This window comes from Saccoglossus kowalevskii, chromosome 18 (assembly GCF_978046115.1).
Source record: "Saccoglossus kowalevskii chromosome 18, keSacKowa6.1, whole genome shotgun sequence".
Lineage (NCBI taxonomy): Eukaryota > Metazoa > Hemichordata > Enteropneusta > Harrimaniidae > Saccoglossus > Saccoglossus kowalevskii.
The window spans coordinates 12,616,209-12,632,874 of NC_140658.1; the positions used below are offsets into that span (position 1 = coordinate 12,616,209).

The 16,666-nt window shown below is 36.3% G+C and overlaps 1 long non-coding RNA gene across 1 annotated transcript; it reads right to left on the bottom strand.

Moving 5' to 3' along the window:
- Nucleotides 1–2,723: 2,723 nt before the first annotated feature.
- LOC146731571 (uncharacterized) lies at nucleotides 2,724–11,515 on the bottom strand. The gene is made up of 2 exons (XR_014927075.1): nucleotides 11,429–11,515; nucleotides 2,724–2,978 (listed from the first exon to the last, which is right to left on the bottom strand). It is a non-coding gene; the product is annotated as an uncharacterized LOC146731571 (long non-coding RNA).
- Nucleotides 11,516–16,666: the final 5,151 nt, after the last annotated feature.

The following is a 16,666-nucleotide window of genomic DNA, read 5'->3' on the forward strand; positions in this document are numbered from 1 at the left end:
ATCGGTCCTGTACTGTTTCGCGGGATCAACAGAACTACGACATGCGAATTTGTTGTGGCAGAGACGATCGATCTACACTTTGCCAGTTCGTATGCGTGCAGAAAATGTAGACTGAGAGCGTCAACTCTGCATAAAACATGGATGAGTTCAGGAAGGAATTTCAGAAAGCTAAGCGAGAGTTATTAGAAAGGTCGCAGGCGACTGAATGGCAACTGAAAGTGAGGGATCCCTGCTTTCGAAACGAGTTTCTTTTGATTAGACGAATGTCAACACGGCACGCAGACGAACACATCTCCCCCTTCTGTGTAGTTTGCGATAATAATTACTCGCTTGTATTCTTTGCAAGAAATATCATGGTAGTCTAAACGTTCCAGCACTTTTATAATGCATTCGTCAAGATTTGTTTGTGTTATGATATCAAAAACTGCTGTGGAAATTGTCGCGATCGCATACAGTCAAAACAAACTTCGCGTAAGTCGTTATCGATTCTAGTCGCCAGCGACCCCTGGTCCTTTTTACGATTGGCCACTGTAAAAATGATAGACATCTGCGTGACTATTCATTTGCATATGAAAGTACCCGGATCTGGTAAGAAATCTTACCAGTGAATTGCAGCACCGGACAGTCGGTCGTGCCTTACGGCACTCCATACTTTCTGTCCCAGCGTTTGCAATTATTTCAGGCCTATTACGTTTATACACAATTTTTATTAATAATAACAGATTAATATTAGGTACGACCGACTTTCGACAGTCCAATCTCGATTTCACTACACTGAAATATCCTGGTTAGTTGTGTCACACAATTCCGGGAACTTTGTGAAAGACCTTAAACTTTTATAACTTCCAGTCCAGTATACACATGTACTTCCGGGCTAAAAATATCAATGACCAAAGCGTGGTATGAATTCAATACGAATAATATACCACGAGTTTCCACTGATGAGAATGTCACCATACTTGTCCATGTAAGAAAAGTATAATCCAATTTTAAGTATTACATCCACTTGATGTACGAAAAGAACACTTAATGACAAATTAAATAAATAGCTAACATATCACACAAATAATTATCAGCCACAGAATGAAATATTATTGTAATCATCTTTAACTATTGTTATTAATAATAATTCATTGACAGTGTACTAAATGCCTCTACCAGCAGACTACTGGGTAACAATCTAAAACAAACTTTAAAATATTATAATTACATTATGTGTATATTTTCAAAATACAAATTTACTCACACTCAGATTCCTGTTTAATGTTGACATTTGTTGCATAAATGTATCTAGATTGGAACGTATGCAGTAATAAACTGGAATACTTTTCTAATATTGCATACTAAATATGACAGTACAAAATAAAATTAAAATAAAAGTTGTTTTTCAATGATACATGACTAATAATAATCCTACTGTACCAATACCTATGCCTTGGGACCAGATGTGAATGGCAACACACACTAGATTGCTATCCACTATATTTAAAAACAAACATGTACATGTTTACAATCCTATAATCATCTTTATTCAATAAAAAACGTTGTCTGTTGTATTTCATATCAAAATATCATGATCTAAATGTCATCACACGTTTTGATACATGGCGAATTAGAAAAATACCACATGTCTGAAGGTTTCTGTGCCCTTACCTTTTACAAAATGTTGGTCCAGTTTATTAATTTTATAGCTCAACTTCTCATTCCCTTTTAATGCCTTCTTATTTCTAGAACGAAAGCACATTCTGAATGTCTCTGTTCCCTGACTCACTTTTTTAATGCCACTCCTATTGTCCTCTTGAGTACTTTTCAAAAAATCTAACATGAACAATGATCCCTTCTCCAGTTGATCAGCGTTCTTTATGGACTGGATATTTCGAGTGTGCTTTTGCTCTCCTAGATCGCTTGCATATACAAAACTCTTGTCATATTCTTTGCACTGGAATAACTTCAGCCCTGTGTGTGTAGTATGCATGTGATTTTTTAGACGACCAGACTGGGTGAAGCATTTCGCGCGATGTTTGCACTGAAATGGCTTCAATTCTGTATGTGTAAGCATGTGATTATTTAGGTTACCAGACTGAGTGAAGCATTTCTCGCATTGTTTGCACTGAAATGGCTTCAATCTTGTATGTATAAGCATGTGATATTTTACACTACTAGACTGAGTGAAGCATTCCTTGCATTGTTTGCACTGAAATAGCTTACATCCTGTATGTGTATGCATGTGCTGTTTTAGATTACCCGACTGAGTGAAGCATTTGTCACATTGTTTGTACTGAAATGGCTTCACCCCTGAATGTACAAGCATGTGGTCTTTTAGATGGCACGACTGAGTAAAACACTTCTTACATGTTTTGCACTGGAATGACTTCGATCCTGTATGTGTAAGCATATGATGTTTTAGACCACCAGACTGAGTGAAGCTATTTTTACATTGCATGCACTGAAACACCTTTTCCATGGACTGCACACATTTAGGTTCTCTGTTGATTTTGTCAAATCCTCTACTGGTATATGGCATTTTGCAGTCTGTATTTACTTCCATTATGAGGTTATATAAGTATAGCTGAGCGTACGGGTTAGAATGCAGTATGAAGGTAATCTTATTGGATGTGGTCAGTTTGAAATGTACTAGATTGTAATAAATCAACAAAACTCAGCAAGCAATCACATTACACATTTCCCCCCAATGAACTAATATACAATTCTAATATCGCACATTTTAGTTGTGTTGTTGTTTTCATTAATAATTCAAAGCATACCATGTGACATTGCAAGCATAATTCTCTATGTGTATATGTTGGTAAGTTTCATATATATTTTCAGTGACTTGAGTATACAAATGTTTAGGAATTCGTCTCACTTCTCTGGAAATCTTGAAAATCTTGGGAAATGAAATGTACTACATTGTGTTCCAGGGCTTCATTGTGTGAAGTGTTCTTCATCTATAAATTGGCAGCAAGTTCAGTTTTCACCTACAAAATAACAGAATGAAACAATACAACAAAATATATTTGGAGTGCAACATCATGAAATGATGGATATCTAACTGCAGTTTACCATGTCTGTATGTGCTTCTACATAGCCTAGCCTAAACCTATCAAAATATTATTAACTGGCATTGTAGATTGTTATCTGACAAGAATGATTCCAGCATAATAAGCGGGTCTAGCTCGAATGCTAGTTTTATATGTGTCTCTACAGAACCTAGGATAAAACATATATGTAAATACACTGTAAGTGGAATGTATCTAAATAAAAATACGGTGTGATAACAATGCAGCCTATCTATCTGTAATATAAGATTTATATGTGTCTCTACAGAGTTTATCAACATAGCTACATGTAAATACTATTTAGAGATAACGTATCAATGTAAAAGTATTATGTGATCACAAAGCACCACATCTAGCTAATTTTCTGTGTGTCTCAGAGTCTATGAAAATAGCTACATGTGGTACAATAAAAAATGATAATAAAAGAAAGGTGTGATATCAGAGCAGCCTACATAGCTAGAATGCTAGTTATTTACGTTTCTGTTTGGAGCCTGGAATATTACCTACATATCTTCACAGAACTATGGATAATACAATGTAGATGCAATGTATTAAAGTAAACGTATGGTATGATGTGATATCAGATCAGCTTATCTGGCTAAAATGCTCGTTGCATATTTGTCTTATTAGAGCCTGGATTATTACCTACATGTAGATACAATGTATTAAAGATCGACATGGTTTATAAACAGGCGCGGGTGGAGTTTATTATTCAAGTAAAGTCGCCTCACTCACATTAATATCTGTGTATAAAAGCTCCACAAAAAATATTATATTTCTGTTTTTCAAACGTGAGTGGCGCCATGAATGTTCAGGTTAGTTATAAATAAAAAAAGAATAGTAATGAATTTTGCCGGAAAAATGGTTTTCAAAAGCGTCGAGTTTCCAATTTGCCGGCACTGTAAGGCCCTCCCACATCGTTTTCAAAATGCCTACTTTGAATATGAGGTGTATTAAACGCTACCGGTGCATTGCTGATACATACAATGGAATGAATTACAGGAAAGAAATCAGAGTTTGTCAAAACCAGACAGAATATAAAGTGTCTGTCTGAAAACACAGACGGTGTCGCGCGCAGTTATCTAACATGAACAAATTTTACTTTCTGTATGATGTTCTCTAAGCTAGTTTGTAATTTCAGACATTGTTTTGATAACCACGAGTTGAGTCCTGAGAGACTAGATCGGTTTCTGTAGCAACCGTGACGCTATATCCAAACGTTCGCTACATTGTTTCCCATTGCGTTCTCGCGGTACTTGTCTGTTTACCGCCCAAAATTCCCACCAAAGTTCTGCCTCGTGTTAGTCACGTGTCACTCTTAATATGGAATGACAGCGCTACGTTTCGTTTGTATGCGCCAATCATTAGCGTTGTTTTATTTTCGGAACGTTTTGACATGATATATTCTAGAGTACAAACACATGTTTGGCACTTCTCCGATTAGCTGTCACCGAGACAAATGCCGCTCTAACGTTGACAATTACATTAACCAGGCAAAGCGCTGTCGTGAGAAGTCCGATTCAGGCCGTCGCTGTAATTCCTTCTATGGTAGCTTCGCAACTTGATGCTCGTTATGCACACCCTCCTTTCTATGCTCTCTACGATGCCAACTCCTCATGGAGCTATTATTTAGCGATCTATATTTTATACCAAGAAGTATTTGCTGTACAACGTATTGATGTTCATGTTGAGTACAAATAAACCAATTTGAATTATATCTCACGTCTGTTCAACTCAAGAAAACACAACGCAATCGATGTCCGTTTCAATAACAATTCCGCATGATTAGTCAGTTCGTTTTATGTGACGAAAAGAACACCCCAACGCCTAGTTTTGCGATATAAACTTATCCACCACAGACGGTGGTTGAAGTCAACTTGTCTACGATAAACGGCATTCTTAAGCCGTAATAACAATTTTGCCTGTAGTTATGATATACTAGTATATGCACTCGATGTACATTTTTATTTATTCAACAATCTTCGCTCACTGCGCTCATCAGGAAAACTCCACACGATGGTGTGTGGTCGATCGACAATCTCGTTCCATTCACGGTTATTAGTAATTATGTTCAATGTAGAATCGCTTGGAATAAAATTCTATGCGCATGTCATGAAAAACAATCAACAATTTGTTGACGCTTTCCACATAACTTATACAGTAAAAGTATGGTGTGATGTGATATCAGAGCAGCCTATCTATCTCGAATGCTAGTTATCTAAGTGTCTTTGTAGAACAAAGAACAATATCTAATTGTGGATGTAATTTATTTAAATAAAGATAAAGTATGGTGTGATATCAGAGCAGCCTAACTAGCCAAAATGCTAGTTATCTATGTGTCTTTGTAAAACCAAAAATATTACATGTATATACAATGTACTAAAGTAAACGTATTATATAATTTGATGGGCTTAGCTTGCTAGAATGCTCGTTATATGTTTGACTTTTTTGAGCCTGGATTATTACCTACATGTAGATGCATTGAATTAAAGTGAAAGTATGTTATTAAATCAGAGCAGCCTATCTAGCTAGTATGCCCCTTATACATGGAATGGCCTGGAATGTTACATACATGTAGATACAGTGTATTACAGTAATAGTATGGTGTGATACCATAGCAGACTATATAGCTAGAATTAGACACTGACTGGAGTCTAAGGTGGGTAATTTATCATAGTGAATTTATGCAGAGGGTTTTCAACCCATCTATTCACATAGTTCATACCCACCATAGACTCATGTCAGTCAACATTATCTGCGATTCAGCCAGCAGCAGAGAGAGAAATCTAGGTCAGGGGAAGCCCCATGAGCTCATAGATTTTCTTCCACAGTAGGGACCTTGTGTCTATGTTGGGTAAGAACTGTGTGAATAGGGGGGTTGTAAACCTTCTGCATAAATTCACTACATTCAATTACCCACCGCAGACTCCAGTCAGTTAGAATGACCATTTTGAGTCAGACGCAGAAAGATGGTGGGTTTCCATGCAAAAAAGGGTGTCCCAGCCCGGCACAATATTCCCTGCTTACGACTACCACTTAGATAAGACCAGTGACGGTGTCTTAACTTGACAGTGTCGGGCCCACAAGAAAGCAACTGCAGAAAGGGTGACAGAGTTGCCCGACAATGCTAGACCTAAACTCAGATGCTTGAGTGACTAGCATTCCGAAAAAAAGAGGCTGAAACAGTTCTGCATGAGGGCATAGGCCGAAAATGAGACCTGGACATATCCAAGAAGTGCTGACGGGAGAAACTTCTCTGCACAAATCTGTAGCAGAGACTACTCTTTCCCCTATGCGCAGTGATTCCTGTGTTCATCTGGGCTTGCTCAGTAACCAAAGTCTCACCCACTAGAACGGGTCCCACCGTAAAAGGACCTTCCTCAATTGTTTGGGTGTCTCTTTGGTAATAAATGCCCGCCCTCAGTATATGCTAGAGTGGGAGGGCACCTGATGCAAGAGCCAATGATTCAGTGATCGCACAAAGCCCATGTGCTCGTACTCTGTGTCTCTGTAGACCCTGTGTCGAGGATGCCAGATGGTCACAGACCTTGCACACTGACGCAGTGATTCACCTGGAAATGAAGTCGGGTAGACTGATCTGTCCTACTTACCCTGGTCATAACACATGAACATGTGCTTGCTGCCATGCCTCGATTCCCTAGTACGATTCTCGTAGTAACTCAACGCTCGAACTGGGCATAGAGGCAATTCTCTATGATGGGTGACAATGCTGGCATATAGCCAATAGTAATAAATCTTGCACACTGCCGCAGTGATCCACCTGGAAATGGAAGTCGGGGAGAATGGTTTGTCCTGCTTACCCTAGTCATAACACATAAACATGTGCTTGCTGCCATGCCTCGATTCCTTAGTACGATTCTCGTAGTAACTCAACACCCAAACTGGGCATAGAAGCAATTCTCGATGGTGGGTAACAAGGCCAATGATCGCTGCATAGGACAAGCCCAACTCGTCAAACAAATGGATATAAACGTCAGCTACATGGTCAACAGAGATGGCATGGATCAACCTCCCTTCCACTACACCAACGTATGCCCGCCATTTTAGGACGTAGGCTGCATTGGTGGAATCCCTATTTGCCTTGGCCAGGTCGTTTGTAGCTCGCTCAGATAAACCTGAGTTCTTTTGCACACACAAAAATAAGAAAAACAAATTAGCCTACTAGCCACTACGTCTATGTTACCAACGGTTCACAGCTTCTTCAGAAATCTCAGTCGAAAAACTGGAGACTGAATCACACTGTTTTTGCTAGGATGCTCACTTGATGCAGAGAAAAACAGAAGTGAAGTCATAAGGCAAGATGATGTCCCCTGCCTTGCCTCGGTGACGTGGTTCATGATGTGGAAGAAAAATATATGAAGTCATAGGGCTTTCCCTGACATAGATTTTTGTCTTCGTCCTTGGTTGAATGGCAGAATAATGCCTACAGTGGTAATTGAACGTAGTGCATGCTTGTTTTCTTTGTGTCTTTACAGAAGCATGGATAATATACAATGTAGATGCAATGTACCAAAGTAAAAGTATGGTGTGATATCAGAGCAGCCTATTTAGGTAGAATACAAGTTTCATGTGCAGAACCAATATGTAGACACAATGTATTGAGATATCTTTCTATAGAACGCTAGTTTTCTATGTATCCACAAAACCTGGCATGATAGCTACATGTGGATAAAATGTTGGTAGAATGTATGAAAGTAGAATAAGACATAACAATCTACATATATACATATTTAAAATTATCAAAATGAACTACACTTACTTGAAGTGGATTCTGCATGTGAAACCTTTAGTCTGTACACTACACTACACTACACTACACTATACAATCTGATTCTATCCAATATATATATCTAAGTTAACATAGTATAAAAGATTATGTTGTTATTAAAGGACTTAAAGTATAAATGACAAAAAAATACCAGTGTTTGGTTGTGTCAAGAGTGGCGAACAATTTGCCTCATATTTAGCAAGCAATTTGCTTAATTTATTCTTCAGTACGAGTAGCACTTTTATTTTCAACACCAGAATTAGTATTATTTCAAACGTTTTTTTTTTCAAATCAGATGTTGGTCGTGATTTCTACGTGATTTCTGAAGTACCATAAGCATGTTGTACATTTCGACATAAATTTGCTATTTTTCATTTTCTTTAAATATTTTCTTTGGCATCGAGATGATTAGCCAGTCACGTACCAGACTAATTACATATACATGTTGAACTAATTGAACTTAGCTGCTTTCTGACTTATAGAACAATAATCAATTGAAATTATTAACAATAGATCTGAAATGGTTTGGAGCGTGGCATTGACCACCAAGCATGACAATGCTACCAGCTGTTTGTGACCTTGGGAAAACACTGATTACACACAAAAGATTAACAATAAAGCAAACAAAATCATTGAAACTACAAAGAGTTCAGAGATTTGAATGATGAATACAAGTCATTGGTATAACCCAGTCTCCAACAGCTCTTCTACATAAAATCAAATAACATAAAATCATAACTTTGAAATCATCATTACATCATTTTGGTGTGAATTATGTAAATTTGAGCCCTTCTGTCACTAAGCCTTTGTTTTACTGCTCCGCTGTTAGCGTTGAACACGTGCTGGTAATTTACATACCATACATCTAATGCAAAACAACGTAGTTAGGAAGTATCCATCTAAGTCGGAGATTGTTAATTATTTTCCTACTCAAATTAATTGTGCTTGCTAAACAATTAAACCGTACTCTTGATCTAATTAGTGAGCAAATATATAGCTGATTAAAATGTGTTTCTGGTTACCAATAAGCATCCTTTATTGTGTTAAGTCTTCCATGGGCAACGACGTGATGGTAGATCCATTGATAGTTAATTACTTTTCAAATTTATCATTTCCTTCAAGAAGTCTCGGTTTTAGTATTTTTTGTTGTCATATTTATTTTCTTTATACTTTTGAACGCAAGTTGTTAAATTGAGAAAAAAAATAATTATTGTGTAAATACCTCGTTCGATTAATTTCCACAACTGCAAGTACATAAGATAAAGAAATAAATCCTTAGAATGAATATTTGATGTTGAAAAAATGTTAACTTCTGAATTCAAACCCTTAATGAATTCCACATAGGGTATAAATACCTCTATACCGCAGAGGGTATTCCTCTCTCTCCTGAATTGATTTTGCAAATATAGGGCACACCATTTCGACACTTTAATATCGAGCAAAACTAACTTTGTTTCTGTTTATTTCTTGTCAAAATCAGGTAATTGTCAGTTTAATTACCATGTTTACTTAATATGCTGTTTTCTTACTTATTTTTTTAGTTCTGCATGGCAGCGTATCATGCGGTTTTTCTTTTCTAATATTCTTTATTTACATTTTATGGTTTGATATTGTTCAGTTTATTAGATTTTAAAGCTAATTTTGTTTTATCGCAATGGCATATTTGTGTACCATTCCACAGGGTTGTTCTTTGACTAGTGTTCATTTTGCTGACTACTTCAATGTTCTGATTAGTTGAATGGGAAAGCTATAACGATTGATTTGGTATTTGCATCTGTTTATCCAGTTTAATCCACACCCTTGGCGTTTGTATTTTGTTTTTTTATTTCCCATTTTGCTACGTTGTAATATGCTACCTCTTCCCTGTTTTATTGTAATATTTGAGTGTTGATGATGTCTTCTTTGTCTGTCTCGCCATGACCTAGTTTTAAAATCACGGCCAGGTTGCAACAAAGTGCATGACCTTTGACTTTGAATTTGACAACTGACCCACAAGACCACGATGGATTGACTGGTTGTGTTTGCATTTGATGAGACTATACAGAGTATATATATATAGAAATATAACACGTTTCTATTTTTGAATTACAATTGTCCAAAAAATTGCCAATTTTGTGTTTTTACTTGTGTAAACTATATACATCCCATAACCCGTTAGTGTACATCCTGCCAATTGGTTGTTTTCCATTTGCGTTGTTCATACCTGACCCGACCCTAACCCTAATGCCAAGACACGTTCCTGTTAATAATTGTTCAATAATGATACTCTGTTGTGCACTGTCTGCGAGTAAGTTGCATTGATGTCAACTGATTGAACAAGTTGTGTTTAAGTAATTTCCACTATTAACAAGTGGTTAAATTGTGACAATAAATGTGTGGAAATATATTTGAGACTTATTTTGGTGTAGACAAGTTGCGCGTAATTAATTTCCACCAGTACAATTTGTTAAATTGAGGAAATAAATGTATGGACTAATATTTGAGTCTTATTTTGGTGTAAACAACTCGCGTTTGATTAATTCCCACAATTACTAGTTGTTAAAGTGAGAGAATAAATGCGTGAACAAATTATTTTGGTGTAGACAACTCTCATTTAATAATTTTACACCATTTAATAATTTTACACCATAACAAGTTGTTAAATTGTGAAAATAAATGTGTGGACAAAAAATCGAGACTTATTTTGGTGTAGGCAACTCTCGTTTAATAATTTTACACCAGTACAACTTGTTAAATTGAGGAAATAATTTGTATGGACTAATATTTGAGTCTTATTTTGGTGTAAAGAACTCACGTTTGATTAATTCCCACAATTACAAGTTGTTAAATTGAGAGAATAAATGTCTCAACAAATATTTAATACTTATTTTGGTGTAAAGAACTCACGTTTGATTAACTCCCACAATTACAAGTTGTTAAATTGAGAGAATAAATGTCTCAAAAAATATTTAATACTTATTTTGGTGTAAACAACTCATGTTTGATTAATTCCAACAATTACAAGTTGTTAAATTGAGAGAATAAATGTCTCAACAAATATTTAATACTTATTTTGGTGTAAACAACACACGTTTGATTAACTGCCACAATTACAAGTTTTTAAATTGAGAGAATAAATGTGTGAACAAATTATTTTGGTGTAGACAACTCTCATTTAATAATTTTAAATGACCATACGACCATTTTGCAACGAAGTGCGTGACCCTTCATCGTTCTGTTCAACTTTTAAGCTATGATTTATTACCGTTATTATCATTATATTGTCACGTGATTTGTTTTACCTTATGTGTAACATCTTAAGTATTGTAATTGTATTGTTATTGTAATTTGTATATACAAATTCGTATATACTGAGGAAACGACCCCGATTCTGTGAGACTATTACCATCAGTTATTCCTCACCAGTGCAAAGCAAGAAACGGAATGGTCGCATGTGTTGAGATTACACGCCGCTGAGACAACAAACGCGTTCTGTTCATACATACAGTGTTCACATGTATTAATTATAATTTCACGAGGTCCATAACTCAAACATGAATATCTAACGAGTATACTCTAATCGTAGATATAGATCACTTACTTCGCTCGGAATATTCCTCAGTCCAGACATAAGCTCGTCCTGTAAAATCTGTTTCATGCACTCAATCGCACAATGGCGGAAACCCCGTTAACCTCAAATTAATGCCCTCTACGGTGACAACATTAATTAACAGTGGTATTGCCTCTAGATGGCGCTCTTGTTAAATGATTTTGTATCACAGGTCATCACAGGTTGATTCTGCATAGTAGTCACGCTTTAGACAGGTATTGTTATTGTATTGTATTGTGATTTTTGATTTACGGGTATGTAAAACAAAATTACATTAACGGATGTAACTGATAACTTTTCCAATGAAATCGTTAGCACCCCGTTGGCAGTCCAGTCACACTGGTTCTCACCACAAGAGGTTACGACCCCCCCCCCCTGCCAAATGCTAAGAACAACTGAAACTAATATATACATATTTACATGACAAATTTTCCACCTATGCGGATCTGTTTGTGCAGGAGTTTTACGACCGTGTGCCTTTACTGACGTCAACCAAACTTGTTATATGGGAAGTTGGCACCCAAGGCTCACAAGTGCTACACCTTCCCCAAGGGTTACCTGGAGGTAGTTGTGGCAAAGGGTAACCTCATTCTCCCACGTACATAGACTCCACAATCGGATGTAGTTTAAAATGTATTTGTATTGTATTGCACTGAAAGAAAACCTTACCTTCAGTACCTCTTGTATATCTGAAAATCATGGTGATTCACACAGGGACCTGACGATCTACTGTACAAGGCCTTACCCTTGCTCAAAATAATGGAAATCATATAATAAATACAGTTTGGTAAATAAAGCAATCATACATCATTAAATTGAAGTACCAACGACCTGAAACCCCGAAAATCACTAATACTTTTTTCCGATCAATCAGCCTGCACTATATATATGCACACATTTTTATAAGATAGATACTGGGCTATTCAAACAGTTATACGATTCACGCGTTTATGACAAGTTCTGTTTTTTTGTATATATGTATATATGTAAATATGTGTGCGCAGACTGTATATAATTTCACTAATTCTTATCGACATTTTATGAAAAAAATATATTCATATATGACCCACTAAAAGTATTTACGCACCGCACTACACAAAGTGGCTAACTACGATATCGTATAATAAAATAGCGAGTTAGAATAACAAAATTATGAACTATGGCGGCATTTTGAAACGATATGTTATGACTTTGAAATTATTATTTTTTGGAATCAAATTTTCGCAAGTTTCTCCCCATGAATATTGTTTTATTTTCAGTTTGTTAGTTAGTCTGGCATTTAGATCAGACAATACTAATTTATAATTTAAAAAAAAAATGCGCGACAAACTCTCAAAAGTGTGTGTATTTGAAATGAGTTGTAAGATGTTATCTGTTACACCATGTTTTCTGCCGGTAATGCTGAGAGGAACGTGGGATATTTGCCAACTTTTATGGTGGCCTATATATATACAAATTTGTCCGCTACATGAAAATTCGTCCACTACTTGAACACCGCTGTGCTACTTGAAAAAAAAATCTGTCGGCTACTTGGGAATTGCTCCGCTACATGTAAATCGATTGGCTACTTGGCAATTGCTCCGCTACATGTAAATCATTGGCTACTTAGGAATTGCTCCGCTACATGTAAATCGATTAGCTACTTGGGAATTGCTCCGCTACATGTAAATCGATTGGCTACTTGGGAATTGCTCCGCTACATTTAAATCGATTGGCTACTTGGGAATTGCACCGCTACATGTAAATGGATTGGCTACTTGGGAATTGCTCAGCTACATGTAAATCGATTGGCTACTTGGGAATTGCTCCGCTAAATGTAAAACGATTGGCTACATGAAAATCAGCGGCTACATGAAAATCGGTTGGCTACTTGGCAATTGCTCCGCTACATGTAAATCATTGGCTACTTAGGAATTGCTCCGCTACTTGTAAATCATTGGCTACTTAGGAATTGCTCCGCTACTTGTAAATCATTGGCTACTTGGCAATTGCTCCGCTACATGTAAATCGATTGGCTACTTGGGAATTGCTCCGCTAAATGTAAAACGATTGGCTACATGAAAATCAGCGGCTACATGAAAATCGGTTGGCTACTTGAAAATCATGGTAACACATAATCATTCAATTTGTAAATACATATAACACAAAGGGGAAACCGCATTGTAACCAAAACATGTCTTCCTAACGTTATTTGTAGGACCCCGAGTGTGGATGGGCTTTGTGTGTCGTGCCAAAAGAGCACACATTGCAATTATTTTAGATAACTTAGTGTTTTTCTGTGTAATTAGATTTAGTGGTTCAATCGCCTTTGCGATGATAATCGAAAAACAAAATCATGACCATTAGTGTGACCTACGTACAACTTACAGTTGCGAATAATGTGTAATGTGAACAACGTGTAGACACTCTTTTTACAGATGAACTAAAACCAAACTTAGTAGTATTAAAGTGTTCCATGTTTGCTCAATATTCGGATGCCATGAAACTCATTTTTACTTATGTAACCGTGATACACGCTACAGTCGAATTTGGCAACGAGTTGTACTTTTTAGAAGTATGTACTGTGAAATTTGTAATTGTATAGGGTTAAAATGACCTACTGACTTGTAACCTGTTTATCTTCAAAGCCTAGAGTCTGTATGCATTAAATTAATTAAACACATGCAAGTAGGATTCAAGCTGGCAGGTTGCTTGAATTCATTATATTTAACAAACATATAGGAGCTTTGCTTCACCAGTCGATTCACCGTAAATTCGTCCAAATTGAAACTCGTCCCACGAGTTGATTCGTCCCGATTCGCATTCGTCCCATTGTGTGGTCAGCATTACGATCTTGGACAAAGTGATGTCGATTCATGTTTGTGTGCTATGAATTTTTGGCAGCAGATGACTGCATTCATTCCGTGCTTTACGCTTTCTAGAATCACTTTACTTGGAGATGAATACTCGCGTATAACTAGCATTTCAATTACTTTGAGCATTACACCATTCGCTATTTCTCACTTACATTTTATTGTCAAAGGGATGTTTAAATGTTCTTGCTTAGTATCTGTATATTCACGCATCGGCTATCAATCATGTTATTTGCTATAAATAGTTGTTACTTTCGCAGGTTACTCGAACAATTCAGCATCATCATCAATATTAAGATGTAACCTTTTGCTGTAGCTTTCATATTTTATTTTCATATTTGAATATATCCGAGAACTATGATGTGATTTGTATTTACCTTAGTAGTAGCTTCGCGATGAGTGCCTTCGCAATGATTGGTTTCTGCGATGAGTGGCAAAAACTTTTCATCAGTTTGTGTCATTAACAACCAGTGTTATCTGGAATACAATATATAATTAAAATGATATAAAGTATATGAGATATATAATTATATGCATAAATGATACACACAAATGAGAAAACGCTTTCCGTGTTAAGAGTTATTTAAATTAATGTTTGTTAACAATTTTATAAACTGGCTTGGAAATTCCCACCACCAATACAAATTTGCATAATTCTGTTTACTTTGCATGTGTACTATGAATGTATATTTTAATACATATTGTCATATAACATAGACAATAATAATTTGTCCATTCCATGAGACATTTCCTCTATCTGTGTAACTTCATATTTTAGTGTAAAGTAATAAAAATGATATACGTTACTTGGGATGTAATATATCCTAGCTAGTTTCTAGTGGAACCCCTCATATTACTTGACAATAGTCTATGAATATGTTGCGAACGATGAAAGTGCTATACGTTAACTGGAGGAGACAACTTAACACATACTGTCCATCAATTACTGAGATACAAAGGGTGGCAGCCGCATGACTCAAGCTTTTGACAGGGTGTAAAATCGCGACTTTACGTACCTCTTGGTCTTTGATATAGCTCTATAAAATTCACTACATTGTATTGAATCCATGTGGGCATGGAAGCTGTGATGTTTTCCACTGAAGAAAACTTACTGTGAACACATGTGTGTATAAGTGCTATTTATCCGTTTTCAACGCATGACCCCCTCCCCGCCACCTTCACGAACTCCAATATGTCGCGTTTTTTGTTTGGATCAGGACAACTGCGATTTAGCGAGGGGTCACTGTATCACTAATGTATTGCAATTCAACAAAATAAAATTAAGAAATTGCAATATAAAATATTCCACCAGTGACAATGATGGGTGTATTTCACGGTTAGTGTTGGTTAAATAAATATTTGCTCACTATTTTAGAAAATGGCTTGGTAGTTCCCACCACCATTTATATATAATGTTACATCATGTTGGCAAAAGTTTAACTACCGGTAATCCGAAAGTCACTCTAGATAATTTTGTTTACTCTGTATGTGTACTACGGTTGCATTTTGTTATTTGTTATCATTTTAATGGTGTGCATATTTTACCGGCAATACATAACGGTACACTTTACAAAAATACCCATTATATTTTTATCAATTATAGTTACCATTATAAAACCAGAACAAAAGAAATAATGATAACGTGTTATTTCATGCGGAAATTCTAATGAGATGCATTTTTATTTTGAAGTATCATGTTCATGTATACCATAGGGTCCATAGTATCGTTTACTACTGACTACACTTTGTACTTGGCAGTTCCCATCATAATTATCGGATTATTTGGAAACATAATATTGTAATGTAAATTTCTTTTACTAATGTTTACTAATGTTGACGCTACCTTCAGAGACTCATGTTGACTATGCGCCGGATCGTTTACTAATTTAATACTTATCAGTGTAAAATGCGACGGAGGAAAAGTCAGGAAAAGTCATAATAGTCAAGAAAACTTAAAGAATGAGAATAGTCTATCAGCCGTTGCTGTCCACACCAGCGATATTTGCACATAGAAATTGAGAATCATAATTGCATATAAATGAGCAATACAGCTATTCCGGCCATCAATCGAATAATCAGTCTTTATGATTGATTTAACTGATAATTGCTTAGATGTCTGAGACCGAATGTTGAGTTGAGTTCGAGAGTGTGATTATATTTACGGCGATGTCAACGTTATTGATTACATCACAGCCCCCAACACTGATTGCTTTAGAGGCGCGTTGAAAAGGAAGCCTATTTTGGGCTAGTTCCATTGTCGCATTTCGGAGTGTAGAGAGAGAGGACTTTGGCCCTATGTCCTATGGCTCTTGTGTTTCAAGCCAAAAAAACAACACAGATTCCCGGGGATGTAGGAATAGGTGACAAATTCCAAAAC